At 48.9% G+C, this 16,558-nt stretch overlaps 1 protein-coding gene across 1 annotated transcript in view; it reads left to right on the top strand.

Moving 5' to 3' along the window:
- The window catches only part of Csmd2 (CUB and Sushi multiple domains 2), a 551,269-nt gene that overhangs the window by 416,051 nt on the left and 118,660 nt on the right, over nt 1–16,558 (top strand). The window lies entirely within an intron of this gene.

Below are 16,558 nucleotides of genomic sequence, written 5' to 3'. Positions count from 1 at the left end.
AGTCTGGCATGGGGACATTTTCCTCCCAACACCTGACTCAGGAACTCTTTAGAGTCCCAGGCCATCAGAGAAGAAATGGGTGTCTGATTGACAGGCGCAAGGCTGGCCTTTCTCCTGACTCCTCCCCAACAGTCCTATTGGTGATGTTAGCAATAATAAACTCTGGTGCATATGCAAGTCCGTTTGCACACGAGTCCATCTGACAGCTAAGCGGTCAAGCAGAAGCTGTGTATTTCTAAGCTTTGCAAGCTACAAAAAAGACAGAGAATACCGCAGATCTTCCCAGGTCTTCCTGTTATATCACACTGCTGGCCAGGGCGAACCTCGAACTGTATGGTTTAGAGGAGGCAGGAGGCAAAGAGCAGGTCAGAGGGGCAGTGTGCTCAGTGGTGCGAAACGCCCATAAATAAGAGGGTACCATGGCAAGTCTTGAGCAGCTTGGCCCACCAAGATTATTCATAGTAGAGAGCTCACAGGAAGTCGCCATCGAGGACTAGGGATAAAGAGGGAGCCAAGCAAAGGGTAGAGCTGTGACTAGCAGGTCCCAGCCCTTGGGTTTTCAGCAGATGTGAAGGTGTTGCTGAAACAGAGATAAACGCTCATGCTCCTTGGTGCACCATTCACTTGGAATCAAGGAAATACAGTGCTCACCTATCCACACTTTTCAACTATACCCCATGTGCTGTGGGGTCAATGGCACACATGGGGACTTAGGATTTCATAAAGGGACAGTGCTGCTAGACTAGCCTTTGGGACACTAGTCTATGTGCCCCAGATAAGGTCCGTTGACATGTTACGGAGTGAAAGTTGAGCATCTCGTTCCAGCTCTCAGTACCACCATGGCTTCCACCAACCCCGCCTTGCTCTTTCTCAACACTTACCGGCAGTGATAGCCTGGAAAAGATAACCCCACATGTACACTCGCAGCCAAGAAAGCCCAATGAAAAAATCAGCAGGGAGGAATGGGTTTTAAAGGCGGTGGTGTGGTTAGTGACTCTGGAAAGACCCTCCAGCAGTGGATGCTGGAGCGCAAAGGGCCGTCCACTTTAGGGCGTGCATATGCAAATCAGCAGGCGGTCTTCTGACTCCTGACTCAGCACCATTCACCTGTTGATTCACTCCCTCTTGTGAATCAACTACCTGTTCTTCCACAGTAGAGGCTCTGTACTTCCTGTTCAAAGAAAACCCTGCAGGCGGGCACAGAGCAAGGTTGAGGGGGAAGGGGATGTAAAGGAGATCAGGGGGTTCTAGAGTTGAAACCAGAGCTGAGCCCTCGAGGATGGTAAGGGGTTACCATGTAGCCAAGGAGGAAGGCAGCAGGCAGGGGAGTGGCTTCCCAGCAAGGCAAGGTATCCCCCCCCCCACCCCAGTGCAGAAGCTGTAGCTGGGAGGGTGATTCCCAGCCTAGGTGAAATGCTGTGATTTGGAGGCTGGCTGCCCTAGGGGCTGGCAGAGCAGGGGTCCCAACATGGAGAGCCCTGGGCTGTGTGCTAAGCCTGGGCATCCGGCAGTTTTGTGGAGAGTGAGCTGAAGGGACAGGCTGCACTGGGGAGTGCTTGGAGGAGGCTGTCTCCGCGGTTTGCTGGACAAGGAGACCTGAACCAGGTAGCTGCAATTGAGATGAGGAAGGAGAAACCAGTTCAGGAGGCATATATGTGTTCCCGCCAACTGACTCCATTCTTAGTAAATACGCAAATGATGTCGAATGGTGCAAGGAACAGTACCTGCAATATACAGAAAGTCTGGGAGAGCAATAACCAGCACCTGCCATTTAATGAGGGTTGTTGGGATTTTAGCTCTTCTGTCTTTGTTTTCTTTCCTCGGAATTTTACTCTTTGGTTGGAACATTCAAACATCCATTGGCGACATCTTGATGCTCGATACATTTGACCAGCACTGTCCAAAGAGAAGGCATAGCCCCCATCAGCCTCCCAAATAGTTGTTCCAGCACTTCCGTAGGAACTGTGACTTTAAAGCAGGGCTAGAAGAAGATAGGAGAGAGTCACAGGCTGCAGATTCACGGACTACAGGGAAAACACGAGAAACAAGAGTGAGGATTTATAGAAAGAATGAAGACAAGTTCACTGCAGAGAAAGCCAGCTGGGAAGTGGAGGGGAGGCAGGAGGCTTGGGTCAAAGACAAAACGATACATAGCCTCTCCAGAACAGGGCAAGAAATAGGAGGCCATGGGGCCTGCTTCATGTGCATTCCACACTCAACTGTGTGTGTGTGTGTGTGTGTGTGTGTGTGTGTGTGTGTGTAGTGTCTGTGTGTCTGTGTGCATGTGCGTGTGTATTTGCGTGAGCACAAAGGGAAATAGAATATGAAAATAATTGGACTTGTAAGATGGCTCAGTGTTGGGGCAGCTGGCCCAATCCCTGCGTTCAGGGGCGTGGCTGCCCCAGCGAGGTAGGATACCCCTTAAATAGCATCGGGGCGCTGGGAGGAGCCCCGTTTGCTCTCCCCCCGCGTACCTTCTGCTCCGCTGGACCCTTGGTTCTATAAGTTCCCTTATTTCCCCTTTTATTAAAACTGATTTATTATAAAAGGACTATCGTGGTTATTCCCTAACCCCTCCGACCGCTGGTACCGCCGGTACATTTCCGCCGGTGCCCGCCGGTACAGCTCAGTGGATAAGGGTACTTGCTGCCAAGTCTGACACCACAAGTTCAATCTCCAGGCCTCCCATGGTGGACAAGATAACCGGCTTCCCCAAGTTACCTTCTGACCTCCACAAGCATGCCATGGCACATGCACATACACACACACAATAAGTAAATAAACATTTTGAAGGGATATGAGGATGGACCAACTCTCATTCTGACATGCGTCTCCCAGCCACAGCTACTCCCACAGGAGCCACTGCTAAGTAGGTGATCTTCCAGCCACACTAGAGGCACCAAAAGTGAAAATGGAGGACAAGAAACTCCCCACCTCGAGTCTCTGCCCAGCTCCATCATCCTTCTGCATCTGTGCACACATGTGTACAAGTCCGTGTACACGTTTTCATTCCCTCTTTTCTCTCCCCCCTTTTCTTCTGTCTCCTTTCCTCTTTTCTTCCCTATCTCCCTCCTACCCTTCCTCCCTTTTTTTTCCAACTCTCTCTCTTCCCCTCTCACCCCTCCACTTCATCTTCCCTTGAAAATAACCAGCAGTTGAATAAAAGGAGCTAATAACTACACAGATCTGAAGAGAGCTCTTCGCATCTGTGTCCCTATTTAGTATTTTTCTATGCTGAATATTATTAGGATTTTTCTCTTTAAAAAAAAATAAGAGGTCAGAATGATGGCTCAGCCTAATGACCTGAATTTGAATGTTGAGACTCGCATGGTAGAAGGAACCACAAACTGTTCTCTCTCTCTCTCTCTCTCTCTCTCTCTCTCTCTCTCTCTCTCTCTCTCTCTCTCTCTGTCTCCCTCTCCCTCTCCCTCTCTTCCTCTCTCTTCTCTCCCCCCCACGCACACTATGGCACTTGTGTGCTCATATTTTCTGTTTAATAAAAATAGGAAGTCATTTTTTTCATTCAAAATGCCACAGTAACAAAGGTCAAAGAGTATAAACCCGAAGTCCTTGCCTCTCCCTATGGAATGTTCTACCTCCACACAGGCCACTTAAAATAACCTCTGGTCCTTTTGCTCTTTTAATTCTTCTAGGCCTTTAGTGTAGCCACATACAGAAAGCAAATCCAGCGAGCACATCTTGTTGCCAGCCTTCGCAACTTGCTTTTTGTTTTAGTCCTTAACCATGGCCATGATCTTACGCCAAGATCAAGGGACCTGCCTCCCCTGGCTGAAGGCTGCAGAGAAGGCCATTGTGTGCACAGCCATAATTGATAGAGCCTCTCCCTATGGATAAAGCAAATGGTTTCAGATTTTTCACTCCAGTGAACGTCTTCGTATATAAATTTTCACACACAGATCCAATTATTTCTTTCAGACATACTCTTTGAAGGCAAATGTTGACACATGACCTTGAATTTCCCCCCAGACACCGAATCAGCTTTCCACACCCTTGGTGGTCTGTGTTAAGGCTGACTTTCCACACAGCATCTCTGCCTGTGCCTGTCCTCTTCCCCTTTACCATTTTACTGCATCCAGCTCTTTTGTGGGGCCGGGGAATTTCACTTCTGCACACAGTGTCTGCTTGGGCCCATTTCTAAACACTTTCTCATTTCAGCTTAAAATACAGGAAAAGCTAAAATTTTTGTTAAAGTCACTAAGTGCTTATATGATTTGCATGATCTTTCTCTCTCTCTCTCTCTCTCTCTCTCTCTCTCTCTCTCTCTCTCTCTCTCTCTCTCTCTCTCTCTCCCTGTCTTGCTGTGTGTGTGTGTGTGTGTGGTGTGTGTGTGTGTGTGTGTGTGTGTGTGTGTGTGTAGGTGTGTGTAGGTGTCTGTGCCCATGTGTGCCCCTGCATGTAGAGGTCAGACACATCTTCCCGAGTTGCTCTCCACTGTGCTCTCTGAGACAAGCTCTCTCACTAAATCTGGAGCTGAGCGCACCTCTTCAGCTGACCAGAAAGGCCCAGGGACCTTATATCTCTCTGCCTCCCCAGTGCTGGTGTTACAGGAGCACACTGCAGGGCTAGTCTCTGCCTCCCCGGCACTGGTATTACAAGATCACACTGTAGGGCTAAGCTTTTTATATGGGTTCTGGGGATATGAACTCGGGTCCTCACGTTCATGAAGCAGGCGCTGTACCGACTGAGCCATCACCCTGGCCTCACGGTGTTTTTATTTCTACTGCATTTGTGCCCTTCTGACTTTTTCAACCTGCCTGTTGTACTAACTTTCCCCAGATGCTTAAGTCCTGAGAAGCCTCCAGGGTCTATATTTCTCTCACATCCTATGCAGCCTGCTTTCCTTCCAACAGAAGATGCTCGGCTGCTTCTCAGCTGAGTTCTTCCGGTTTTGAGTCTCTTCGGTCCTTGTCTGATCTGATTTAATTGGCTTTGTTTTTCTTCTGCTGTTGAAAGTTCTCTGTTCTGTTTTCCCCACAGTCACCATCCCCCCCCTCCCCATCACAACCCCCTCTCTCTGTTCCTCCCGGAAACCTTGTTATTGTTTTCACTTCCAGCCTTTTGTTTTCCGACGGCTCTTGACAGCCCGCGTTTGTTTTTATCAATGTGCCATCATCTGCGTCCCTCTGAGGACACACTTGTGTGGTTTTTTACGATGTCACTTGTTTTTCCAGCATCCACTGCGTGTTGCAGTGAGGCCATTCGGGCCTGATTATTCAACTGGATTCTTGATGTCCCACGAGTTCCATTGTTTGTGCCACTTTGAGTCATAGCTAGGAGCTGGACCGGGGCACAGGACTACCTGCCTGCTTATTATCGGCTCAACTTGGCACTCTCTCTCAGCCCTGTCTGTCTCTGTTGTCCTGGGAAATGGAGATTAGAGGTACAGGCTCCTTGGGAGGGTTAAGTGGGTCAGGTTTACAAACCACTTAGAATGGTAGCTGCCCCAGAAATGCCCCCAGGCAGAGAGTCCATTTTACCTAGTCAGTGCATCCCCTAAGCCCTGCGGGCTGCAAGTCACCTCTAAAGGTCAAGGGTAGTAGGTGCTATGCCCTGCATTGGAACAGGGGTGCCAGGTGGAGGAGATGTGGGATGGTTGCAGCTCCTGGCAGCATGGAAAAAGTCTCCAAGGGACCTTTCCAGGGGCACCTGACCCCACCCTGATGACGAATTGGGTGTGTCCAGAGGGATCTGCTGCCAGGTTCAGCCCAAAAGATGAATAAGACTCCAAGAAGGGCAGTGGTCACCTGCCTGAACCTAGCCAAGCCCCTACTCCCACCCTGGGTGTAGCCAGGCTAGAGAATAGGTAGTTCTTAGCCAGAGTGGGCTGTTGAATTAAACTTTCCCATGGAAATGGTGACCTCTGCGGCCTTTAGTGGGTGCACTTTCCCGGGTTCCAAGAGTTCCACCAAGGCCTGGCAGTTCATACACAGTAAGCTGTAGGACACGGCTTCCTCCCTGCAGTTCCATCTGACAACAATGTGGGGAACATGAGGGTCACCCCTTAATGTTGTAGCCTCCTCTCCATCTCCAGAGTGGGGCAGGAATTTTCCTTCCTAGGATTTGTGGGATAGTTCAGAGTATTAGACAAAGAAAAGATGGCCAAGGCTTAGGCACCTGGCACTGCCCCTCTGACCGCTGTCTATCCAGCATCTACAGCACGCCAGGCTCTGGACCAGTGTCATTAGTCCTGTCTTACAGAGGACCCCCTGGAGGCCCAAACAGTGTGGGGCACGTGGAGCCCATCTGCCTCTCCAGCCCTTGCTCTTCCCACCTACCCTTCTGCCCTTGGCCTTGCTGCGCTTGAAACAGTGGGCATTAGAGACCCGCTCTGCACCAGGGTCTTTGTCATGGTGTGCAGGGACAACACAAAGAGCAGACTGAAGCCCAGCCCTGGCTTGAGGGGCCACAGTCAGTGGATGCCACTAGCACAGACCATAGAGAATGCAGTAACCAAAAAAGAGAGAGAAGTCCTTGCTGGAGGGCGGGAGATTCTTCCAACTCAGGGAGGGAAGCAATGGCCCAATCCAGGAGCAAAGTCCACCATACTGGAGCTGTGTGGTGGGCTGGTGTAGAAGAAGGAAGGGTCTCAGTGGGATCCTGAGAGTCAGGAGAACCCTGCATTCGTTCTCATATAATAGGAGCTGTTGGAACACTTCTAAGAAAGTAACACTATTCAGTCCAACTAAAAAATGTGGAGCATTTTTTCCCAGAATCAGGTATTGTACCAGGTACCAAGAGTATACGTAAGACAGTCTTTTCCCATCTGGGTCTCAGAGAGAAATTATCTCTGTCAGAAATGGAAACAGAAAAACTGACTTAAGCTGCCTCCACCGATGGGGAGTTGTTTTTTTTTTTTTTCTCAAGGTCCCATCCAGACCTGGCCCAGGTACCCTTAGCACCTTGACCTAGGCTATTGTTGTGCCATCTTGAGACTTTCAACCATGTGGTTGACTAGTCAATTGCTGCCGCTCCAAGCGCCATATCTGTGTTCCATTCTAGAAGAGAGGAAGGGGGAGAGCCTAGAAGTCTTGGCTCATAAGGACTTGTGTGTGCTCCTGGGAGAACTTGCTACCTTTAAAGGTGCTGCCCTTCCTACAGGTCGTTAGAGAGAACTTACTGAAGAAAATGAGAAACCAGCATCTCTTTGTCTAACGGTCTCCACAACAGAGGCAGGGGAAAGGTTCAGAAACAGCACAGATCCGCCAAGAGTCCAGCAAAATGTGATCATGGAGACATGTAGCAGAAGGTCCGAGCCACACCTGAAGGCAGGGAGTAAGAAACAAACCGCTATCCTAGCTGTACTTTAAAGAGCAGAGGGAGTGGGGCTGGAGCACAGATCAGTGGGCATTGTGTCTGCCGCACAATGAAGATGTGAGTGGGGATCCCCAGAACTTAACGGAAAAACCAAGTTCGACAGTGAAGGCCGGTCATTCCAGTGCCAGGAATAGTCAATCACTGAGACCCGGGTTCCGTGGTAAACCATTCCTCTGCCAGGTAAGGTGGGGAGCGCCGGAGGAAGAGCAGCCTGGGCTCCACACTCACACATGTGCCCATATGCACACACCCATGCACATGCGTGCACTTTTATACACCTGCACATACCTGTACACACCTGTACAAATATGCACCTGGATCTTATACACACACACACACACACACACACTAACAACAACAGTAGGTGTTCAGTGTGAAGGCCAAGAAGGAAGGGCCTTCCAGGCTTATAAAATAAAGGAAGGCATGGATATGCATAGCCATGTCTAACGACCTCATATCTGGAGTGACGAGATGACATTGCGCTTCAGGGCAGGAAGATCAGTGGTAGAAATTCAGTGGGGAAACTGGTTGGGAACCAGGGATGGGCATAGTATGACCATTTGGCAACCCTGGTTGCATTCAGAAGAATGGAGTTTCTTGCATACAAGTGCAGTTGGTACCAGTAGCTGTAGATGTAGAGAAGACTGTATAGAGCAGCCGCAGGAAGGCAGATATGATGGTCCTTTACCTACGGGGTATCTGGGACCAGTGGAAAGTGGGGAATCTTTTTGCTGTTGGACACTGATTCTCTCTGCCTAATATCCATACAGCTGTAATGCTCCTATTTGGCCAGTAAGTAGCTCTTTGTTCCTTTTAAACCTGTAGGGTCTCTTAGTGGCGAAGGTGAGGGTAAGCTGCAAGCTTCATTCTTAGCTGTTGGCCCCCCCAGCAGCAAGGCTGCCAAGAGGAGGTTCTGAGGAAGAAGCTTCCCTGCCTAGTGTAGCTTGTCTTCCTGGGAGGAAACCGGACTAGACAAAATACCTGGCTGTGTGCACAGCCCGGAGCCCCTGCTGCTCTCTCAGATCTGTCACACTCCAGAGCTGCTCTCCACAGCGGTCAGCCAGCAAGCAGGCAGCTGGCCCAGAGGAGGCAGAAGGTACTGGAAGCAAAGCGTGTGTTCACAGATCTTGCCAGGGATACTGGCCTCGGGTTCAGCAGCTTCCAGAAGGTTTCTTTGAAAAGAGCAACGGTGAGTTAACTTTAAACAGTGAAGGTCCGCGGAGCTGCGCTGTGAGAGCAACCTCCTGAAGGAGCCACACAGATCAGCACACCCAGCAGGCCTCGCTTTTCAGCCCTGAGTTTGCCTTGAGTCAGGAAATGGCCATAAAGCGCCGGAAAGTTGTTTTGAAGGAGAGGAGGTGGACAGCCCGGTGGGTATAAATGTGGCTTTCAGAACGGCAGCGCGCTCTGTGGTGATTTTGTTTTCCATGGATGGCCTCTAGAGAAAGAAACACAAGCTACTTCAAATTATCCAAGTACAATAATCCAGCCAAGCCGGCCCGAATAGTGGAGTTAGCCAGGACACACCCTCTGGCTGCCGGCCTAGGATCCCAGGTGTGCACTCTGATGTCTCTTAGGGAATCGGCACCACCTGTCTCCTTGGCTGGCATGCTGGACCCATAGCAATCCCTCCCTTCGAAATGACAGATTAAAAATAATAATGCACAAATAAGATAAATGCACAAGATGTTTCATAAAGGACAGCACTCCTGAGAAAATATAACTGTTTATTAAAAAAAAAACAGGACCAATTTTGTTTTTCAAAAAAGGGTTTTATTCTGTTTTTAATACTCCAGGAGACAGGAAAAACATAAGGTTGTCGCTCAGTGGCAACACTTGTCTAGTGTTCGAGTTTCTTCCTGTTACTGTGATGAGATACTCTGATCATGTGCAGCTTGAGAAGGAAGGGGTTTACTTGGCTTATACTTCCAGGTCATAGTTCATCAGTGAAGGAAGCTTCAGGGCGGGAATTGAAGGCAAGAGCCATGGCCGGAAGCTGTTTTCTGGCTAACTCACAGGCTTCTGTTTAATTAGCTTTGTTATATAGCCCAGGACTCCCTGCCTAGGGATGTTAGCAGCCACAGTGGGCTGAGCCCTCCTCCATCAATTAATAATCAAGGTGATCGCCTACAGACATGCCTGCGGGCTAGTCTGATCTTGGCAAGTCTTCAAACTAGGCTTTCCTCTCAGATGACTCTAGGCTGTGTCAAGTTGATAATTCATGATAACTAGGACACCTAGCCCTTGGTTCCACCCCCAGGATGTCAAAAATTAAAAACAGAATGGATGGTAGGTATTATAATGGGCTACATACATAAAATACTGTCGTTTAATTATAAAACATAAGGATGCTAATAGAGACGAATGGATTGGTGGAGGAGGGGAATTCCTGAGAAAGAAAGGATGTGATGGTGACACATTGGGATGTGATGAAGGAAATAATGGCATCACCAGAATTAAAACCCACAGTGGCAGCATTTGCCCTGCAAGAAACAAAAGCATCCAGACAGGAGATACACCAGAGTCTGAGGCTGAAGAGGAGGACGTAATGCTGCAGAGTCCTGCACGAAAAGTGACCAAGCATGACTCAGAGTGACAGCCACCAGCTGCATAAATGAAGGACAACAGGCAACAAACATGCATGGCTCAGAGTTCCAGAAGCTGGGCAGCCCACTAGCAAGTCCCTCACAGATGACAATACAAAGACAGCTCCAGATCCAAAGTCACTTGGCGCCTAAGAGAGACACCTGGGGCAACAGCCTGCATCCAAAACAGCAGCCACCAGCCTAGAAGGCCACGCCACTTCTTCAGTGTCCTGAAGCCCACCCAGCTCCATTCCCCTCCTTTTGAAGAGAACTGAATTCCAGCTGACCCCAAGAACCGAAGCTAGCACCCAACAGCCCTGCTGGCCTGGAGCCCCCTCTTGTCTGCCCAGCGTTTGTTCTTTGGATAGCATGCTTTCATTCCTGTGTCCGCTATCACTATCATGGCCTAATAGCGCGTTTTCTGTCCAGTGGCTCAGAGGCGGGACGTTTGGTAGGGCAAGACTGATTTTCTCCTTGTCACTTCCAGTAAGCTGCATTCTCAACTGGGGACTGGTTTCTGACTCTCTCCCTCTAGCTGCTGGTCACTTACAGGCCACCTTCCCTTGAGGTCGGGACCCTCTCTCACCATGCCAACCCTCAAAGGGTTGGTGGGATTCACACTGTGATGACAGGTCCTTGAGAATGCCCACCCACAGTGCTTTCATTTTCAGCCTCATCACCACCGCCACTGCCACCACCGCCACCGCTACCGCTACCGCCACCGCCGCCGCCGCCGCCGCCGCCGCCGCCACCGCCACCGTGTTTCGCTTTCTCTCTTCCTCATGCTTGCATGTCTTTCCAGTGTTCTGTGGCTACAGACAAGCCAGCTGAGCCATCAGTGTCCTCCCGGAAGCCTGATGTGTTCGGATTTCCTTTAGTCTAAGAGCACCGAGGAATTCCAGAAGGGTTTGCCTGCAAATAGCCCTGAGGGCAGATGTGGGGTTGGGAGCAGGATCCTGAAATGACAGCTCAGAGCCCTCCTGGCTATTTAGACACAGGCTGTAGGTGACATGAAGACCAGCAGCAGATGTGGTCAGATGTGTGGCTTGGAAATCTCCCCAACCCTAGGGGAGCAGGAGATGGGGTGGGATGGAGCCTGGGCCCAGGGAGTCCTATGGCTTTTCTTTTTCTTGCCCTTTATTGATTGCATCTGTATAAGCTGCACGATCTTCCTGCCGCCCCTTGGTCCGTCTCATTTCTTCTTCCAACACTGCTTCAAAGACACCTCCTCCTAGAAGCCCCCTCTGCATCTGTGAGCTGGAAGATGGGGTCAAGGAAAGGGCTCTGCAAGCTGGTCCAGGAAGACACGGTTTCAACATGGGTTTCAGACCCTTCCTTGCTGTCTGGTCAATCACCTACATGAACCCCCTTGGAACCTCGCTTCCACCTTTGCAAAGTGACGGATTGAGGCTCTCACCCACCCTCTCTCCAGGAGGATGTTGGAAGCACACACAAAGCAAGCAGCAAGTAGGAGACGACCTGCAAAGGCTTAGCATTCTTTCCCCTCGTGTTATTTCAATAGTGCCTAGTGTATGCCGCTCTTTCAGCATTGCTCGCTTACGCGACTGTGTTTGCCATGTCCCCTTGGGTGAGTAGCAGGCTCCGGGGCAGAGACAGTGCCGCACACTCTGGACTCTCTGAATGAAGAGGTTTATGCACAGTATGTCCCATCCCTTTTCATGAGAGATGCCCTGTTCTGTGTCTATGGCCCCAACAAGCAAGCATGTGTGTGTATGAGCTAGCCAGCCACAGGAAGAGGTACCCAATCACCCCAATACCTCCTCACCTGGGATCATAGTACAGATGCCATCTTCAAACCAATGTCAGGCCTCACACTCACCTACAGGATGCAGCCCACATGAGCCAAGTTTGGGGGCCTGCACGGATCTTTCTTGATCAGAAGCTCCCACCAGAGCCTATAGACTTTGATCCCTACAAGATGAGAAGTCTTCACCGAGAGCAACTTAGCAAAACCAGTCTTTCCTGGTTCTCATCAAGTCCCACCATAAGCTGGCCCCCAGCTAAGTCCCCCTGCCTCTACTCTTGTCCGTATCTACCTGTTCTCAAGAACGATCCTAAATTTCAAACCAGACCCTGTCAGGTCTCAGAATTCTTCAGCAACTTTCCTTAGCCAGTAGAATAAAATTCAAACTTCTTCCCAGCCCGCAACATCTCAGCAGGCCTGCCCCTTCAAAGCCCTTACCACCTTCCTGTTGCCCAGATGCCCTGGCGCAGTTTCCCATTCGGGGACCCTTGCACATGCTGCCCTTTATCTGGGGGACGCTGCCTGCCGCCTCTTAACCTGGCCTGCTCTGCTGTGGCCGGCTCCCTCTGAGCCTGCCATCTTGCTTAAATGTCACCCCCACTGAGAGGTCTTCCACTTGTTCTGTCCCTAAAATGGTTAGTCTCCCTCAGCCTTCTGTCAGTCCTCTCCCCAGCATTCGTCGCTGTGGGTTCATGTGTGAGGGAGCGTTGCCAGCTCCAGCGGCTCCTGGAAAATGGCATCCTGGGTTTGGACTTGGACATTCTATCCAAGTCGGTTGTTTATGTACTGTTCGTGCATACAGAGGACCCCCCCCATTCCCTCCTCTCTGCTCTTCCTCCTCCTGCCCCCTTCTCTCCCCTCAGCCTCGTCAGTGTGAAGTTCCTGTGTGGTCATCAGATCAGCCAGGCTGAACAAAATGAACATGCCCTTGCCTCTGTGCGGTCCTCAGGCCCGCTCTTTATTATGGCTAGGTCTTCTCCGTCCGTGCCTGGCTGTCCTCCAGAGCTGCATCTGCCAGGAGATAGGTACAGTGTCAAGGGTATAAGGCCAACATGTAGCCTGAAAGATAATGCCACGGTAACTTTGGTTTGCTCTCTAGCCATCCTTTGACTAGACTATAAAAAAAAAAAAAAAAAAAACAACAACAAAATCTCATTTATAACGAAGCCAAAATCATAAACTTAGTATTTCTGAGGAATGAATTCAAGAATGTGCAAAGAAGACAACTAGCAAAGTAAAACACAGTTATCCACACGTTCCCGCCTGGGTTCATTAAGTAACAAAGATGTCCATCCTCCATATAACTAAGTGTGGCCGATTCCAATTTCAATCTCACTAGGATTGATTTTGGAAGTTGATACCAGAAAGTTCATCTGATAGAATAAATTGAAGACATACCTGAATAAATCAGGGGGATAAAGATGAAGGGAACCTCTTTGTGTTAGAATAACACAATATGAGGCTATGGGAAGCTGAAAGGGTGCCAAAGAGCCGTTTTTCTGGTCAGGAGGAGCAGCAACCAGCACAGACAAAGGAGAGCTCTCCGGACCAGCAGAGCCTCCATTGGAACAGGTCAAATAGCCAGGGAACCCAGAGTGCTGGCTTATGAGTCTTGCCTGTTCTTGAGCCCCTGAACAAGCAAGCATGCCCTGAGCATGGCGTCATGTTAGGAAAGAAGATGGACCCCACCCCTTCAAAAACCACACCCGGCTGGAGAGGCAGAAAACAAATGAGCACACTAAGTATGTACTGACTGGTGCTAACGAGGGAGTAAACAGAGGCTTCGGTATCTAAACTACAGAGGAGGGCACTTCGGGTAGGCACTGGGCTAAGTTATTGCTGAGTAGATAGATGATAATGATAAACATTGATACTGTCCGTCTCAGAGCATGAAACTGAAAGCTCCAGGAAAATATCGCAACTAGGATTTATTTTTAGTATTTTCTTTTTTAAAAAGTAATTTCTTTTTTATTGCTTGAGGATGTCATACATGCATGTAATGTATTTTGATCAAATCCTCCCCATCCCTCCCCTTCCAATTCCTGTATCCCTACCACCACTTTCCTTCCCAGTTTGCATGCTGTCTGTCTGTCTGTCTGTCTGTCTGTCTGTCTGTTTTACCCACTGAGTCCTCTTGGTAGTGATGGAGTATGAGTAGCCACAGGACCATATACCAATCTCTTGGATCATTGTCTCTCAGGGATCACATGCCTGGAGAAACTGACTCTCTGTCCCCCAGCAGCCATTAATTACCAATAGCTCCTCAGCTAGCGGTGGGGCTTCACGGGTGCCCCATCCACGGCTGAACTCTGTTCAAGTCTTGGACATGGAGTCACAGGTTCTGTGAGTTCATGTATGCAATGCACTCTGATGCCCAGCAAACAGTGTCCTTTCTACTCCGTCTGGCTTTTACCATCATTCCATCCCCTTCGGTGTTTTTCAAAAGTGTCCTGTGTTTATGTATTTTTGTTCGTGTATCTTCACATGGGCAGCAGCGTGCAAGTAGAGGAGAGAGGACGACTTGTGGGGCTTGGCTGTCTCCGCCATGGGAGTCCCGGGGATTGAACTGAGGTCATTAGGCTTGACTGCAAGCACCTATATTCGCTAAGCAATCTTGCCAGTCCCATAATTTGGGTTTGAAATCATGGTAGAGAAGTTTGCCCTGGTATAACACAATACCCTGTATCCTTAAAGGAAAAGATTAACATATTTGAGTAACTTCTCTACTGATATAGATACCATAAACAAAATTTAAAGTCAAAAAAGGGATACCAGACACTAGGAGATAATACTAGCACTGAAAAATATATCCCACAACAGGAACCAATTTAGGTAAAAATAACAAATAAAGATCTTGGTATGCAAACAGAACTTTTAAAGATAAGTAGTCCAATTAAGATGGATAAAAGAATATGAAAAAAATAAAAATGTCCCTAAATTATATTCAGAGATTTTTTCAGCGTTATGTAAAATACTAAATTATCTAAATTCAAAATGCCAGTGAGGTTCCATTTTGGTCTGGCAGATGGGAGAGTATTTTAATGTAGAATATATTTGCAACACTGTAATATCTGGTGTTGAAGAGATAGAGTTTACAGAGACTAGAAAAACATAATGCTGTTTGGAGGGAGCTAAGATTGACAGAGTCACATGACAGGATAATTTAACAACACTTATTAGGGGAAAACTTAGATGCTCTTCTACTCCCTGCCCCAAACAATTATTTCTACGCGTCTACTGAAACATTAGTAGAATGGGAAGGGTCCTACCAATTTGATGAGAAATTGGGGAACAGATTGTACATTTCTATAGGAAAAAATTAAGTAAGTATATATGTCCACAGTAAACTATTGAAGGAAGAGAGAGACCTAAAACCAGGGCCGGGGATGCAGCTCAGTGGATAGCATGCTCACCCAGCATGAATGGAGCCATGGGTTCGAGCCCAGCACCACACAAACTGTGTGTAATGGTTCACACCTGTCATCCCAGCAGTGCAGAGGTAAAGGCAGGAAGGTCAGAAGTTCAAAGCCATTCTTGGCTACATCATGAGTTCAAAGCCAGCCTGTCTAAAAAGAGGCAGGAGGGATAAGAAAAGGGGGAGGAAGAGGGGCCTCAAGTTAGGTTAGATACACGCCCATGTTGGGGAAAACAGTACCTGTACGTGCACACTGAGAAAAGTCTAGAGGGCTGTGTGCTAATAGTAAGTGGGGAGCCTAGAGAGCTGGTTGATTGTATGAGAGAGCCTTCAATGTTTCAAACATTTGTATGCGGTTTACATCTCTGCCTTGTGTGCGCCTCATTTTTATAATTTAAAAGATAGTTTTTTTTTTTAAAGCAGGCACGGTAAGCGAAGAGAGAAACAACAACTGTAGAAAGCAGCGCTGTCCGTGTGGGTTCCGTGTGGGTTCCATGTGGGTCCCAGGGTCTCATTCGTTATAATGTGCCAGGGTTGGTTTATAGTTATGACGAGTGTGCCGCAGGTGTAGATGGGGAACTAGGTGAGGGTCCACGGGAATTCTCTTTATTATCTCTGCCACTTCGCCAAAGTCTCAATGTATCCTCATAGTGAAAGGAAATTGATTCACGGTGTCATTGTCACCCTGATTCACGGTGTCATTGTCTCCCAGGTTTGTAGCCATAGTAACCTCGGCTGCTCAACCCCTTTTTGTCTGGGATGAATTGAGGCTCCCAACAGGCTCTGAGAGTCTGATGTGGTGTGCCCCCCCATATAGGCAGAGCCCTCCTGTGTTGCCTGCGCTGCTCTGCAGAGATTCACTACTCTAGGTCTGTCTGTAGCTAACAGCTTCAGCATTCTGCTCTGAGAAACCCAGATATGGGCCTGCCCCAGCTTCCCCATGGGTGGTCAGCCTCTGAGATATCAAACAGTTCTCCTTGTCTGTGCCTTTTAAAAACTGTGTGTGTGCACGTGCTCGTGCGCGCATGTGCCATGGAGCATGTGCAGAGGTCAGAGGAGAGTACATACCATGGCACATATGCGGAACTCAGAAGAGCATCTAGATGCATTATTGAGTTCCAGAGATGGAACTCAGGTCTTTGAGCATGGTGGCAAGCACCTTTATCTACTGAGCCTGTCTCACCAACATCCTTGACTTTACCCTTTCTTGCCCAAATTCCCTCTCAATCTAGAATTATGAGGGTTTATACTCAGGAGCTTGGGCCATGGGGAGTTAGGAGGGATGAAGTGTGGCCGTGCTGACATGCACAAAATCCACACCCTCTCACCCTTGTCCCCACTGCTAGTGGCCCCAGTGGATGGAGCCAGCCAACTGGAAGCATGAAGATGCTTCCAGATGATGCCTCTCCTTCTCCCTGTCAATCTTCCCGGGCGGTGACATCTCCTGACCGGACGTTC

The sequence above is a fragment of the Arvicola amphibius genome, chromosome 6, assembly GCF_903992535.2.
Source record: "Arvicola amphibius chromosome 6, mArvAmp1.2, whole genome shotgun sequence".
Lineage (NCBI taxonomy): Eukaryota > Metazoa > Chordata > Mammalia > Rodentia > Cricetidae > Arvicola > Arvicola amphibius.
This window is presented reverse-complemented; position numbering and strand designations above follow the sequence as displayed.